General features: G+C 38.8%; 1 protein-coding gene across 2 annotated transcripts in view; it reads left to right on the top strand.

The window, feature by feature from the left end:
- The first annotated feature begins 2,915 nt into the window (after positions 1-2,915).
- HDAC9 (histone deacetylase 9) overlaps positions 2,916-15,696 on the top strand; it is a 453,421-nt gene continuing 440,640 nt past the window's right edge. For both annotated transcript variants that reach the window (XM_041418228.1, XM_041418227.1), the window contains exon 1: positions 2,916-3,069. The gene's annotated coding sequence lies outside the window, so the exon portion shown is untranslated. The remainder of the gene's footprint in view (positions 3,070-15,696) is intronic.

The following is a 15,696-nucleotide window of genomic DNA, read 5'->3' as shown; positions in this document are numbered from 1 at the left end:
GCAATTAACTGTGGCAGTTAAGAGATTATTTAGAAAGTGTGTAAAACTGATCAGCTAAATGGCTGATCTTTTCCCAGGAAAAAGAACCCAACCTCTTTCTGTAAACAAAATCAACAATTATACCCAATCTAAAACATGTAAAAATGTTTATGAGCTACTGAGCAAGGCACTTGCTAAAAGACTGGAAGATGCACTCAAAAGAGCTTTTATTTAATTCTCAGTCTAACAGACATGACAAGTAAGTTACACCCCTTCACCTCACCAAATTTTGATGGTCTTCTTAAGGATGACAAATCTTGAAATTTTAAAGGACTTAATACAAATTGTTTTAGTAAAAGAGTCTTACTCAGACCACAGTTTAATAAGCACATATACATTGGAAGTCCAGTTTGGTCCTGTTGAATGTCCAGCGGTTTTTCTGTTCATCTTGATTGGTTTCACTTTTTGTGAACTGGATTGGAAAGGGATATAGCTGAATATCATCTTAATTTTTAATGGTCACACAGTACAGAACATCCTAGGTGCTCTCTTTCAATATCATGGTGAGAGAATTGCTCACCACTTGATGTGTCTTGGCTACTGCTTGATGAGCTGTTATACCTCAGGACCTTTTTAATACCTAAATTAGTTTCCAGTGAAAGAACAGAATTTCCAAAAGCTATCTCTCCACAGTATTAACCATATTAAAATATGTTTGTTACATATGAATGAATGTTACAGTGTTTTATGTATATTAGTTTTAAATATTTTCAGTGTTTCTATTTGACTGGGGAACAAAAGAGAAAAAAAATGTTTGTTTTTTCTCCTAGTGCTTTCACTAGGCACTATGTAAAGCAAGGAAACATGGGGAAGACAATTTTTCTTTTTCAGTGTGGTTTCCAAAACTGTTTGTGGCCCTCCCAGAAAATGACCATTCTAATGATTTGTGAGATAAATATGCAAGTTTTTTCCATTAAAAAAAATCTGGTAATTATTGTAAATTAGAGAATATATGAAGGGCATTGTGGCCTTCAAAGTCAGCAGAGACCAGTTCACAATGTGGCAGAGATGAAGCTTCAAGGATGATGTGTGTCTCTTTTTAGGGATACAAATCTTTTAAAGATTTCAGCACCCCATCTCAAGTTTTATAAATTAAGCTTATAATGCAGGCACAGCACATTCTTTTGTCATCCCATGACTTTCAGTAAGTGTTTGTAATAACTCAGAAAGACAGTGATAACATAGGGAATGCTACATTTGAATGAAGAACTGCACATATTCACTCCAGCAAGTCAGTCAAGCCTATAAATCATTTTTTGGTCTGTAGGATTAGAAGTAGATAATGAAGAAACGGAACAGCATGAGTAGATATAGCAAAAGCAAGATAAAGACTGGTGAATGTAACTACAATGCATCAGCACTTTATTATATTTATTAGCACTGAGTGGAAATAAGTGGGGCAAGCACAGCAGCATCCAAACATGGAGGTGTCTCAGAGATGTCTGTTATTTTCCAAAATAAATTCAGGAGTTCCAAATATAGCATTAGAATGGTGACTAGTCTTTTAAAACCTAATTATAATGCTGATGCTTCCTTTGAGTAGACAGAGGGCAACAGTATATAATGAAACAAAAGTTATGGATCAGTTTGAAGTGTATTGATCTGTCAAGGAAACAGTGCTGTGTGATTTCATTAGCCAGTCTGGACTTGGATCTGTCACATGGCACTCCATGACTTAACATCCAGCAATACCACTGAAACTGACTCCCAAACTAAAACACAAACCAAAACAAACTAATGAGATTCCTCTCCAAGTAGAAACATACTCAGACACAGTTCTATTTCTAGTTTTGAGAAGTGAGATTTATTTTGAAGGTCACAAAAACCACTGCTTACCACACTTGAGTTTTCACCTGTTTTATTCCTTGAGAAATAAATGACATTCAGGCCCAAATTCCAAACCTCATTTTTTATCAGCTTTACCTTCTTTCTAGCTTAACTAGTTCTTCACCAGTCTTGGAAACAACAATTTTAAGCACTTGTTTCAGAAAAGCACATCTGAAAGTGATACAATCTAGAAAGAATAAATACAATCAATCTCAAAAAACAATCAATTAAAATGCAGCATGAAGCTTCTAAAGACTTTAAGTGGAAGACCGATTTTTTTTCTTTCTTTTTCCTTTGATTCCTTAGATATCCAAAAACTAAACTCCTAATCTTTCCCTAGAAGGGGAGAAATAAAAGGTGACACTTTCTCTCCTGAGAAATGAAAAGATCTATCAAAAAATTTAAATAGAAATAAACGAGGCTAAGAGAGATTCCATTGACCGAAGTGCAATAAAAACACTATAAAGCTGTATAAAGCAATATAAAGCTGTATTAGGAAAAGAGAATTCTGGAGACTCCTGATCGCTACCAAAGCGACTGAGTGTGCATTCAGAAAGGTGGGTATCCTCTAGGTGAAGATACTAAGAAATACTGAGACCGATAAGAAGACCATGAGAGGAAGGCAGCACTAGAGAAATGTGCAGTCATCCCGGGCTGTGACAGCCCAGGGGAACAGAATCCCATTCACAGCCCGTAACACCTCCTTCCTCCCTGCGCCGAAAGCCGGGACGCGGTGGAAGCGGCGCGGTGCCGTCCCAGACGCGTGTCCCCGCTCCACCCCTGCGGGCCCGCAGCCTCGGCGCCGTCCCCGGGCCGGCGGGGCGGGCAGGTGTGTCCCCTGCCCCGAGGGCTGGCAGGGACCACGGGCGGCAAGGGTGCTGTGGAATAACCCAGGGCTCCGCCGCCAGCCGGTCCCTCGGCGGGCCCGGGCAGCCGCAGCCCCTCGCCGCCGTGCCCCTCGCCCGCTCGGCGGGCTCGCCCCGCCGGCGCGATGGCCACCTAATCACCACCTATTCGCCACCTAATCGCCACCTCATCGCCACCTAGTCGCCGCTTCATCGCCGCCGCGGCCGCCGCGGCCGCAACTTTTCCTCCCCGCGTCACGCCGCTCCTTCCCCCGTCGCTCCGGTGGAAGATGGCAGTTGGGGGAAGCGCTGGAAGTTGCAGCCCGCGAGCGAAGAGATAAGGCGGAGGAGCGGGAAGGTGAGTGGCACCGGCCGGCTGCCCCTCCGCTCCGCCCCGCCCGGCTGCGGCGGGCTGCGAGTGCGGGGCCGGCCGGTCCCGCCACCCGGACGTTGTCCTCGACCTGCCGGGGCGGTATTTTTGGGACCTTCGGGGAGGTTTCGGGAAGTTGGACCGTGTAAAGGCTGGCGAGGTGGCGGGAGAGGGAGGACACAGCCGCCCCTGGCAAGTTTTACTTCGCGGGAGGGTGAGTGGAAGAGCAGTTCCCCGAGCGCTTGCCCTGCCGGGCGGGTGGTGCGTTTCTGGGTCCGGGGGATCCTCTGCGACCCCCGCGCCCTGCGGGGCCGTGGGCGAGTCGCGGGTGCCGGCCGGAGAACGGCTGCTGGAGCTCAGCGGGCCGTGCCAGCTCCCCGCGGTCGGCTGGGACTGCCGAGCTCCGGAGGGCGCCGGGGGAGCTGCCCCGTGGCGGCCGAACAGGTGGGCGACGCCGGGGTGCGCCCTCCTCGGGCACCGCCGCCGGGCCGGTGTCGGACTGCCCGGAGCAGGCGGCAACCGGAGGGCGGCTGCGTCCCGTCCCGTCCCGTCCCGTCCCGTCCCGTCCCGTCCCATTCCCGTGCCGGGTGGGTGGCCATAATTTTGTATAATTGTGTTTACGGTGCCAAAGCGGTGTGTGCATCCCGGCCGGCAGCTTCCCGTTTGGCAGCGCAGGGCATGAGGAAGGTAGTTGCCAGCAAAGGTACAGTTGTTTTTGACTCATCTGAAATATCTGAGTTTTGATATGAAATGGAGCATAATAGCAATCAGAAATCATTCATGCTTATCACTCTTATAGAAAAAAAAAGCAGGTATTACTCGTAATGCACAAAATGTGTATTCATCTTTTAATATCTACTCTGAGCCCACAGCAGTTTATATTTTTAAGTGCTCTGATGAGGTCTAAACCCACTGTTAAACAACGTGAGAATTTAAGTGTAGACAAATACTTAAAGCAAGCTGATCTTTGAAGAAGTAGTGCGGTGGATTGTGGAGACCTTTTGACATATGAAAATACATGAATGTGCTTTTTTGATGCAAAAGTTGTTGAGATTTTCTGTCACAAACAGCACAGAACAAGCGCTGACACAGAAACCAAGGGATTTTAAACATTTGTCTTTCAACATTGTCAGCTTTAGTTCTTTCACATTTTGTTTTCTGTGACAGAAGAATAGTTTTGTGACAGTTATTCAGGATTTAATTTGCAAGCTCACAAAGGCCTGTAGCTGTGATGAGAACTCATGAACAAAAAAAGGAAGGTATTTCACATTAAGTTTTTCAAATGTCCTATCCTACTCAAATGTCTTGTCCTACTCCTATCTTCTCTCCCCACACACCTAGCTCAGCAACAGCATCTCTATATCTTTTGAAGTTATCTTGTGGCTAAATGTCTCTAAATTTTCTCTCATGCCTATTTCTGTGTCAGTGGCCCCAGCTCATATGTGTTTTGTACCAGGAATACCTACTTTGTTCAGAAAGAGATGCCAGCTTGTTCTCTGTCATAACACCAGAGCAACCTTGGAATGCAATTCCATCCGCTCATACACTTAAGTTGCATTGTTATTTGTGTGAAATAGCTGTGCCTCAACTATATAGAACTTGCTACCATGAACGATGCAAATAATATACTATTTTAACACCTCCTTGTCATGGAAAAGATGTGATCCAAAACACTGGGAATAAACACGTCATGGCTCCAGAGAGAAGCTGCAGGCAGTCATGTTTGTGTACCAGTGGTGCAAGTTTCTCCATATAAATATTGAAATAGCTGTCTTTTAAACAAAAATGTAATTGTCAGTTCAGAATTCTAAAAAAGCAGAAAAACATGCCATTATACTTCTTGGTGACCAGCGTGATGCAAACACAGCACCATAGTTCAGCCTACCCAAAGCACTTGTCTCAGTGTCAGATTCCTCTGAAGGTCTGTGTGAATGTGTAATACACCCAAATGTTTTGAATCTGACTTTAAAATGTTAGTTTTGAAAACAGTAGTGTTTGGTTTTCCATTAAATTGCTTTTCCACAAATGAAGCTTGGTCTACATGACTAAATGGGAACAGCAATTTGTAAGCTGTTGTGTATCTTCAGTTTACCAGCATCTTCCTGCTCCCAGGACAGTTTAAAACCAAAAGTGAAATAGTGTCTTCACTGCTGGAAGTCAATACATGCTTCATTTAGAGCAGTTGTTCCTATTAGAATTTATTTCTGTGGAAAAAAAAAATAATATAATACTATAATTAAATGGCATATTTATTTTCTAATTTCTTGATAAAAATAATATTAAAAAGAGATTCAGTTATAAAAATGATATATTTTCTAAAAAGCATGTAAACTGGAAAATAACTTTCAGTTCTTCATCTCACTACCTCAAGCCCCACAGAACTTGCTGTTAGAAATATTACTTGCATACTGAAAATATGTATCAAATTTAACTTTGCCTTTCCTGGAAATTGTATGAATCCTGGTATGAATTACCATGAGTACTGATGGCACATAAATGTAGTTGCAGTAGTTAGTTTCTTAGTATTCAGCTAATGGTTAGTAGGCGAAATGTAGCTTTGAAAGTAATCAAATCCTGTTGTGATGGAACAACTATAACCAATGAAAAATGACAAAAGAATTGGGATGTAGTCTAATCATCTCCAAATTGGTAAATTAAGTACATATTTACCAGAGTGTTTGTAATATTGTTCATTTATATTCACCAGTATTCAGACTAGCTAATTTAAAGCTACTCAGGGTACGTGTGTTGAAACTGCAATAGAAAGTATTGTGGCTTGCAGCATACTCATAGCTGAGCCATTTAGCTGAGAGAGCTTAGTACATCACAGGAGTGAGGCTTTTTCCCTTTTACAAAAGAGTTCTGGGCCAGATTTGTTGAGGATTATGTGCTGTGTCCTATAAGCATGCTGTTTACATGAACTTTCCATATAAATTCAAATCAAAGGAATAAGTATTCATCAGAGTTTTCCAGTCTCCTCAAAAGTAAGAAAATGTTCTTTAAGTTGCTGTAATTAAGTAGAAGGTACATAATGCATCTGTTGAGTTAAATTAAAGATAGCTCTCATGTAAAGACAGAACATTAGGCTATTCTATGATAAAACATATTTGTCATCCTTCAAAGCCTCAGTAATGATTTCCAGATAAATAGGCAGAGAATGTTGCATTGCTGAATCACTTAATGTTATATTGTTTGTTGAAACTGATAGATGAGTAAGGCAATTTAGAGCTAGAATTACTTGATGAAATCACCTCTCATTTTCTCCTTTTGGTTTTGAGTTTTTAAATTGGGATAATCATACATGACCAAAGAATTTTTTTCCCTTACCTAATGTAACAAATGCATTATGTTGTGAACATCAGTGTGTGCTGGGTAAGACTGTGCTAGTGTTGAATTTATTGTTACAGCTTCAATAATAAATTACAAAGTTTTTTTGTGCTGCATAGACTCATCTTCAAGCAGGTAAAAAAACACAGTGAAGTAGTGCTTAACTACTACTCAAAACTAATGTTTCAATACTTTGAGGCCAGCTTAGACCTTTCCTGTGAGGATATACCCACACGTCTCCATACTCACACTTCTCCATACTTCTCCATTTTTGTACAATAGATAGTTGTATAACTTTCTGCCAAAGAAGTTTGTCAATGCAAAAAGTTAACAAGTTCAAAAAAAAAGATTTGGACAAATTCCTAGATAAAAAAAAAAAAGAAAAAAAGGAAAAAAACCAAACAAAGTCTAGAAAGCAGAAATATAATGTTTCTGAATCAGAATATCCCTAACCAGCAAATGTTCTGGAGGCTTCAGTGCATTTCAAGAAGGTACCATTCACATGGTTGCATTGCACTTCCTCACTTTTCCTTATGCATATGCTGTTGGGCATCTGGGGAAAAGGTGTTGGATTCTGAACAGGTCTTTGCTTTGGTTAGATTCTACAATTCATGCATTCTTACCCAGTCAAGGTGGACAAGGTGATATGCAATTTAGACATTCCTTTATGGGGAAAAGTGATTGAAAACTTTTGTTACACAACATTCAAGCAGATGTTTACTTGAATTAATTAGCATTAACTCAATGTATGATGTTGATTATGAGACGGAAAGGTAATAGAAAGCAAATATTTGTTCCTATTTTCCAGTAATTTATTGTTAATGGTATTTTTCAATATATGTTAACATTGGTCATTCACAAATCATGATACATTCTTGAAGTTTGTTTATGATACGTAGCAACTCTCCGGATAGTTTGTTTTAAATCTATTGCGTAACTGTAAACTATTTTTTTTAAAGAAAATGAAATGCTTTTCAGTCAAAGTAGCTAAGAAGTGCCAGTAAGATGACTCCTTACAGTATGTCTTTTATTTGTCCCCAGTTCCTTAGTTTTGAAGATGATGGATTCTATATTTCTTCATTTGATTTCTGCTCTGAGACAGCCTTTTAGCTCATTTCTGTTCAAGATACAGAGTGCTCCTTCTCTAGAATGGATGACTGTCACTCTTGGGGTTTTATTCTGACTTGAGTCTGGTTTTCTGGTTTAGTCTGAGCATGCATGAGCCTCTATTGTCACATTCACTGAGTCCAGCTTTTGTTTCCATGCTCTATTAACCTGCAAGAGACATGAAGACCTGGTATAAAGAGTATTTTGAAAAGGTGATGTCCAGTGCACCTGGGAAATTGGCAGCCGTGAAGGATGCCAATCTTGTGTGCATACAAGATACATGAACACTTGAGCCCGAACTTATCCATAAATGAAGTGGTGCTGCACAATGCCTTTGGTGTTTCAGCCTTTTACCTCACCAAGGATCTTCCATTTGCAGCTGCCTTTCCATTGCAGTTGTGTCACCTTTCACCAAAGCTTCTAGGGCAGTGGTTGCCTTCCTGTCCTCATGCTCTTGGTCTCACACTGTTATTGTCCTGGCCTCGTACCTCCATACTGGGCTACTACTGTTATGTCACAGAGGGGATTGACACTGCTCTAAGAGTCCAGCCCTTTCACTAGCCTTTTCTTGCACAGTTTTTTGCAGCTTTTAGTTTGCATTAGGAGGAAGACAAGTGTTTGTCCAGCATTCCCCAATAGCAGCTAGTTAGTTTGCAACACCAGCCTCTGATCAAAAACTACTTCATTTAGGGCTAATGGCATCATAAGGGGGGACAGGCAATAGGGAATTTGAACAGATCATAGGGAAATTTATGTGGTTTCTGTGGGAAAGGTAGTATGGAGAGGACACCTGGGAGAGGATGCTTAATGGGGAAACCTTGACTAGCCACAGGAGCTTTCCCTTTCCCCTTTTAATTTTCTCCCTTTGCTTTTCCAGTTACCTTTCTGATTTTTCAATGTTTTTATCTCACTCCCTGCCTTCTTTTTCCCTAAAGAAACATTTATTGTTGGCTTTGATGCTTGTCACCAGCTATAAACTCTGCGAGTAAATCAGGAAGGGATATAGAGATGTTTATATAGGAGAAGTTTAGGTAAATGTGTGAATAGATTGGTACATGGTCAGTTTATACCTATGTAAATAGAAATTGTTTGATAACTTTCCTGATTTTAATTCTTGGTCAAAGAGAAGTCATACATCTGCTGAGTATTTACTTAGTCAGCCTGAATTTACTCTTCTGGTTTATTATCATGGGAGAATATCTCTATTCCATCAGATATCTCTGTTTCTTCTCTGTATCCTTTTCAGTTTGAATTTAGTTTTTTTCAGTAAATGTGATCAAAATAATAGTCTGTGCCCACAGAAGTCCAAAGGTCATAATACTTCATCTCCTTTTTTGAAAAGCTTCAGTGATGTGTCCTAGATTGTATTAAGCTCAGTCTGAAAATTTAATTTCCTGTTGCTTTTTGTAATGCTCATAATTACACTAGATCACAGAAGTTGGAAGGGACCTGTTGGTCAAAATACATAGAATTTAGGCTGTTTTGTTTAGGGGTTAGTTCAATTCTAACCTTGGAGCCTGGAAAAGCTCCAAGGAAAGCAATTCCACTACTTCTCTGAACAACCATACCCAATACTTAGTTATCCTGACAGCACTTTTTCTTCTTTATGTTGAGTCATAACCTCCCAGTTTCAATTCATGAGTATTTTCTCTCATTTTTGTGCCTTGCATGGCTGTGAAGAGCCTGGCTCCATCTGTTTGGTAAAGCTCTGATAGGCTGGTGATAGGTCCCTGCTAAGGCTGCCTCATCTTCAGGATGAACAAGTCCAGCTCTCTCAGCTTTCAACAGGGCAAGTCCTCCAACCCTTTCCTACTTTGACAGACTCTGGAGGAAGCTTCATTCAGTTATTTGGAACACCAAGACTGGATGCAATATTCCAGATGAGGTCTAGTGCTTGAGTAAATTGGAAACATGAAACTTCATCTTGGTAAATCTACCAAATAGTAAATAGCACCAAATTCTAAGAGTCCAGGAATGAGACATTAGGCAGAACTTTACTGTCTTGTAACCATAAAATGATTCAAGATACTGTACACTTTTAAGAATTTGTTATTGCATCTTACATGAAAACAAAGTTAATTTGATATTTCTTCTCAGGAAAGTTATTGAATCATGCTATTTTGGAGTAGGGAAATAATGTGATATTAGAATTTTATTTTAAAACACTTTCTATGCATTATTATATCTCCCTTATAGAAGTGTATGAAGAAAATTATATGACACAGACATTCTGTATGTCTAGGCATTTAATGATACAAAATTCTAATTACTCAAGTTTTTGACATCAAGTTAACGTTAAGTCTCCAGAGTACCTAACTATTGAACTAAACCTTGCTTTGACAAGAGATGAGTGAACTGCAGGCATGAATGTAAGATTTACAAGGAAAAAATTTAACCTAATTCAAAATAGGAAATAAGCAACATGCACATAGTAACCATTTGGTGCATAAAATGTGTAAATTATTCATTTGTTTCATAGATGGATAGCTCTTCAGTTTTCCATATATAGGTTAAAACCAAAGGAATGTGTGGACAATATAAAATTGTTATGGTTGCTATTCCAATCTTTTGTGTTTCCTCTTTTGGCAGTCAATACAATCAACATTGATTAAAAAGTCATAGTATTAGTTAAGCAGATTTTTGATATTTCATTTGGAGTTGAAGCTGTTTTAATTGGGATATAAATAATTACTCTATATATTCTCTGAAAACATATTATAAATGGAAAGATCAGTGAGTTGAAAAGGAAAATAATTTTCTATACCTGAAACACATCATAGTGCTCTAATGTGGTTTAGGTCTGCCCTCCTGACTGCCATGATCAGCACCAGGGATCTAGCTGGAGGTTGCCATAAGATTCTTTTTGGCCTCAGTGTACTCAGTTTTCCTTCCACAAAAATCAGAGCAATTAGGAAACAGCAGGGCACTGAAGTTGAATCTCATCCACAGGAACAGTGTACAGACATAGTCAAGATGCAATCCTGTGGCAATCAGGACCACAGCCTACAAGAGTGAGTAGTTCAGGGAGGGAATCCAAGCCAAGGTATGAATCAGAGAAAGGTATTTTCCTTTGTAAATTACATTTGTAGGTTTAATTTATGGGCACCCACTGCAGTACCAGCCTAGCAGTTCCTTCCTCTTGCATGTGTACATTCCATTCTTGAAGGTGGACAGTCTGCTCAGAGCACCAAGTACTGTGGAGCAGAGTGTAACAAAGAGAAGATAAGTAAAAACTTTAAGGGGTTCTAGCTCTCCTATTCCAAACATATTAGTCTCTTATGAAGACTGTGAATGAAGAAATCACCTAAGAGAACATTCAACTGCTCTCAGTATATCCAGGTTGCTTACTCAGAGTCTCTTGGAAGACTGTGAAGTGTTTATATTTGTTCTCTGCCATCACATACACCTTGTCTTCCACTCCATCTGGCTATATGCTTTCACCCCCCTCCAAGAAAAGAAATTCTGTTATGAAAAAGTAGTTAAGTATTGCTATCTTTTGAACAGTTGGAGCAAGAGTTCAAGGCTTCCTTTTGACTGGAAAATGAAGTTAGCAAGTAGATTTTTTGGTGCAGAGGCTTTCTTCAGAAACTAGTGAAAAAAGGGACAGGTTTAATGTGATTAAGGGATATTTAACCCTAGGTTTTTGTAGCATTTTAGTGAGATACATATGACTGGATCAGTATCAGCCTATTAATGTGATGAGACTTCCTTCAGGACTTCTGAGAGCTGATCAACCATTCTTCTTCCTTGTGCTAATGCATGTCATTTATACTGATCCAGATTATGAAGAAAATGCAGATTTCAAAAGAAGGTGAAAGGAAATGACATCTAAAAATTTGCTGAGGGTGACACTAACAGTATTAGGACCTTGATTGAAGAGGTCAAGGATTTGACTTGTCTGTGAGGAGTTGTGCAATTGACTGTAATGAGATCAGGATGTCACCTTTGCATGTGAAATTTTCACCTCTTTGATAGGCTGTTTGTTGTTTGTTGTTGAAACAGATCAGATTAAGAGAAGAGCTTGTGAAAGCCCTATTCAAGGTTGAGATCTACTGAAGACATGCATGGAAGACTGTAGTATACTCATTTCCTTCCCAGCCAGAGCAGAAATGGCACTGAGCATGGAATCTGGGGCTGGAGTTAGCAGCAGTGGATTGTTCTTTAATTCATTAGGGCAAACCATGGAGGCTGATTCAATTTAGACAGGCAGGCAAAGCAGTGGAGGAGCTAGAAATGTGTATAAAAGATAATTCCTGATTATTCTTTGCTGCCATCTTTTCCAAATTACCTTTAAATAAATTTAGCAGATTTTGGCATTCACTCTGGGTACATTTTCCCTACATCAAACTGTCTGCATGCTTTTATTCCCTCCATCACTAGTTTTCCTTAGTGATGCCTAAATATAAGTTTGTAGCTTCTTCAGTGTACTCTGATTACATGCAAACAGAGCGTGCTGGTATGCGTAGGAGATTTTTCTGGGCGTCTGGCAAATGAAGTAGTTTTTCTTTAGGCCACAGAGTAGCAACTGAGCTGCTTCCACAATTTCACTGCAATTTTTATGGGGAGTCTGTATACAATGCCTGTGAGAAATCTGGAAGGGTTTTGTTGTATTGAATTTGTAGTGACAAATTGACTGTCATTTCTGACACAGCTTCACATGGACTTATCCTCAGAATGGTCATCCATGCTTTTGAAGAGAGTTGCTGGGATGTTGGTTGCCTGTGGAGTGCCTATGCATCATTTTTCCTCACTCTTTTTATTTCTATGGAGTGTTTGTGTTGCTGTTTTTGTAAAAAGAGACTGAGCTGGGAGAGACAGCAGGAGACACAAGTGCGAGTCTTTTTCAGCTGACATTTGGACCATAATTTAGGTTTTATGCATAGAAATGTCAGCTCAAAAGACACTTCTGTGTAGATAATGAAGCAACATAATAAATCCATTATCCTGTTAAGACAAAAAGATATGGATTTTTTTGAGTGATTTCAGTCTAAGTATTTCAGGAGAGAGAATTTAAAAAGGCATATTTTTTGTATTTTAAGGCCATAAATGTAATCAAAACAAATTAAAAGTAAACCACATTTTAAAAAGGTTTTAAATTCTGCTTGCTTACTCTGATTGAGGGTGATTATCTTGCATACAACTGATTAACTATGTGATATGTAACCTAAAGTAGTTTTCTTAAAATATCGTAGGATTGCCTCATCTTTAGGTTGCCATTGCTGTGTTATGTATATGGTCATTTTATATTACTCACCTCTGTGAAAAATAACACTATATATCTTCCTGCTCCAAGTAAGTTGAAATCAATATGATGAAAATAGCAACATCTGTCATTTATGGTACGTGAATGAGAAGAGTGAATTCCAGAGTGAATGGGAAATGCATAGATAGGCAAGGCCAGAACTGGGGTCTAATATATGTATCTTTTTTGTTCATAATTGGGTTTTAAGTCCAACATCATAACGAGATGTGGGCTATGTGTTAAGCACACATAAAGCAAAGCAAAGACAATTATTTTTCACCCTTAAAGCAGTTACTGTACATCAGTGCAATGATCCGTCAGATTTCGTATGCAGGTTGTTATCCTCTTGTCTAGAGATTTTTTCCAGTGATGTTGGTGCTTCAGTTAGGCAAAGGCATAATTAACTATACTGATCTTAACAGAACTGTTATTGCTGACACATATCAAGGGAAAAAAAAAAGGAGAAAATCTGACTTGCGTCAGGTTGAAAATGTGTTAGCTATTGGCTCAGTCTAATTATACTGAATTAAATCTAACTGCATACCATCATCCAGGCCCCAGAATTTTAATAGTAAATGAATTCTTGTAAAGTTATAAGGGTGATTAAAAAAATAATGTAAATTCCATGGTACTTTCTCTGTAAAATTTAAATTTCTGAAAAAAACAGACACTGTTTAAAGAAAATATTTTGGTGAGGAAGTTTTTGTCAGAAACCAGTAATTAAGTATAGGGGATTAACATGAAGAGAAAATAAACCTCAAGTTTTTTCACCTGTTTTATTTTATTATCTAATGCAATAATTTATTATGTAATACTGAATTAGAGAAGTTTGGTCGTTTGTTATGAAAGAAGGTACTACTAACAATATTTCTGTTTTGAAAGATGAATGCTACAGCTGAATTCTCTACAATTACCCTGGTATAGAATAGTGTTGGCTATGGCACTCCTAGAAGTAGAAATGTAGATACAGCTTTTGTGTAGTAGATAGCTGAAGAAACAATCCTCTCTGAATGAGGATTTCACTTGGTTCTGACCATTTTGCAGCTGGTTAATTGTTTAAAATGAAAGTAATGCTGTAATGCATATGGGCAGACATAGCTGTTGGTACTTGAAACCAGTTACATTTCATTCTGCATCATTTATTAGATAATAAAACCAGTGCTGCTTGAAGAAATAAAGGGTAAGTTGAGCAAAAAACCAAAAAAAGTTCAATTTGCAATAGATGAGGAGACTCCTTAGTTTAGTCTTCAGTTTAGTAACTGCAATGTTATTCAATGCCGTGGTTCTCATTTCCTAATAGTAATAAATTGGAATTTATTTCAGTTTACATTGATTTTTCTTTTGCAATGCATCTGAAAATTAATAGAAGCGTAGTCTATTTTTTCACAGTTCTGCAAAAAAAGGATGAGAAATAAAAATTGCATGTGAGGATAAAGCCAGTAAAATCTTAATGTTTTAAATGGAAGCATTTCTGGGAAGCAAGTGGAAGCTGTGGAGTTGAATATAAAGGCTTTCACAGGCAATTGGATTAGGCAAGTTCATGTTGGCTGATGGCAGCTAGAATCACTGCCTCTAATAGAGAATTATCACTGGAGAGCAATGGGAAGTGAATATGCCATCAAAGAACTCTATCTCCATCCTGCCTGCCATACCAACACCTTTGGTACCTCAGAAGAAAACATCCCTTTCACATAGTTATGAGATGTATGAGATGTACCATGAGTGAGAAAAATATTGAAAAAACTAATAAAGGCAGTGTCAAAGTGAAAAATAAGAAACCCAAACAAAAAAAAAAATCACATTTTTGTTATTTGAATACCCATATGCCAACTGTGCTGGAAATGTATACAATATACAGACTTGAATAATTTATACTTGGATAGACAATTGCATCAAATAATAGCAAAGCCTGACTGTTTCATTTTTTTTTTTTTTGAAGGCCCACTCTATTTTGGTGCTGAGTTCAGAATTAGAAGGAATAATCTTTCATGTTCTAATGGAAATAAATCAGTTTTAGTATTATAATAGAGTTTATTCACTATTGAGTGCATAATTCCTGGAACAAGAAAGCATTGACAGGAGAGTCCTCCATTCTGTGTAAGGTTGTAAAATTTGCCATTTTGTTATAGAATGGGCATGTTTTCCTTTTTTTCTTATTACTGGCTCACAGAAGTTAATTGCAGATTTTGTGTATAAGCACTGGGGACAGTTTGGGTAACTGAATTAAATAACTGAAGTAAAGAAGCTGAAAGAAAGAAAGCACATTCAACAGTTCACTTTTTGGAATAGTGAATTAGAGAGAAGCTGTGCCCTTATAGAACCTATAAGAGACCTAAACTCTTCATTCCTCTCTACAATAATTTCAATCTGCTGTTTCAGCAGCATGATTCATGCAGAAAGAATGTTTGTTTCTTATTCAGACTCCAGTAACCCTCTAGTTACTGTGTCCAGTGGGCATAAATTCTATTTAGGTAAAGTGTAGTATTATGACTATGTTTAAGACATAGAATTCTATGCATGATTGTTCATAAAGACTGGAATTCATTTTCCTGCATGGAGAATTTAGATGCCACTCTAAAATTGTGAATCTGAGTTTATTTGTGGGGAAATTGCTCTTGATGGTTACAACAAGTAGGAACTTGTGTACAACTTTATATACTCTAGATGCCCAGGCTTACATCCCAAGTTGTGACAGCTCCCTGTAGGCACATCAAGATGGCTAAACATTTTTAAGCATGCAAGGTGCTGGCTATATTGTCCAATAATCCAATCAATTTTCTACTTATTTTCTTTCTTCTTCTGTGCCGAGAGAACACATCTGGCTGCTATATTGGCCTGGTGACTTTGAAACTATGGGTAATCACAATGGTATTACCCATCCACAATTAGGGGACAACACTGAGCCAATATTGATACAGTCTCTGCTGGTACAAGACCTT

Source organism: Onychostruthus taczanowskii, unplaced genomic scaffold (assembly GCF_017590055.1).
Source record: "Onychostruthus taczanowskii isolate IOZ18803 unplaced genomic scaffold, ASM1759005v1 scaffold59, whole genome shotgun sequence".
Taxonomy (NCBI): Eukaryota; Metazoa; Chordata; class Aves; order Passeriformes; family Passeridae; genus Onychostruthus; species Onychostruthus taczanowskii.
Note: the sequence above shows the minus strand (reverse complement) of the source record. Positions and strands in the feature narration are given on the sequence as shown.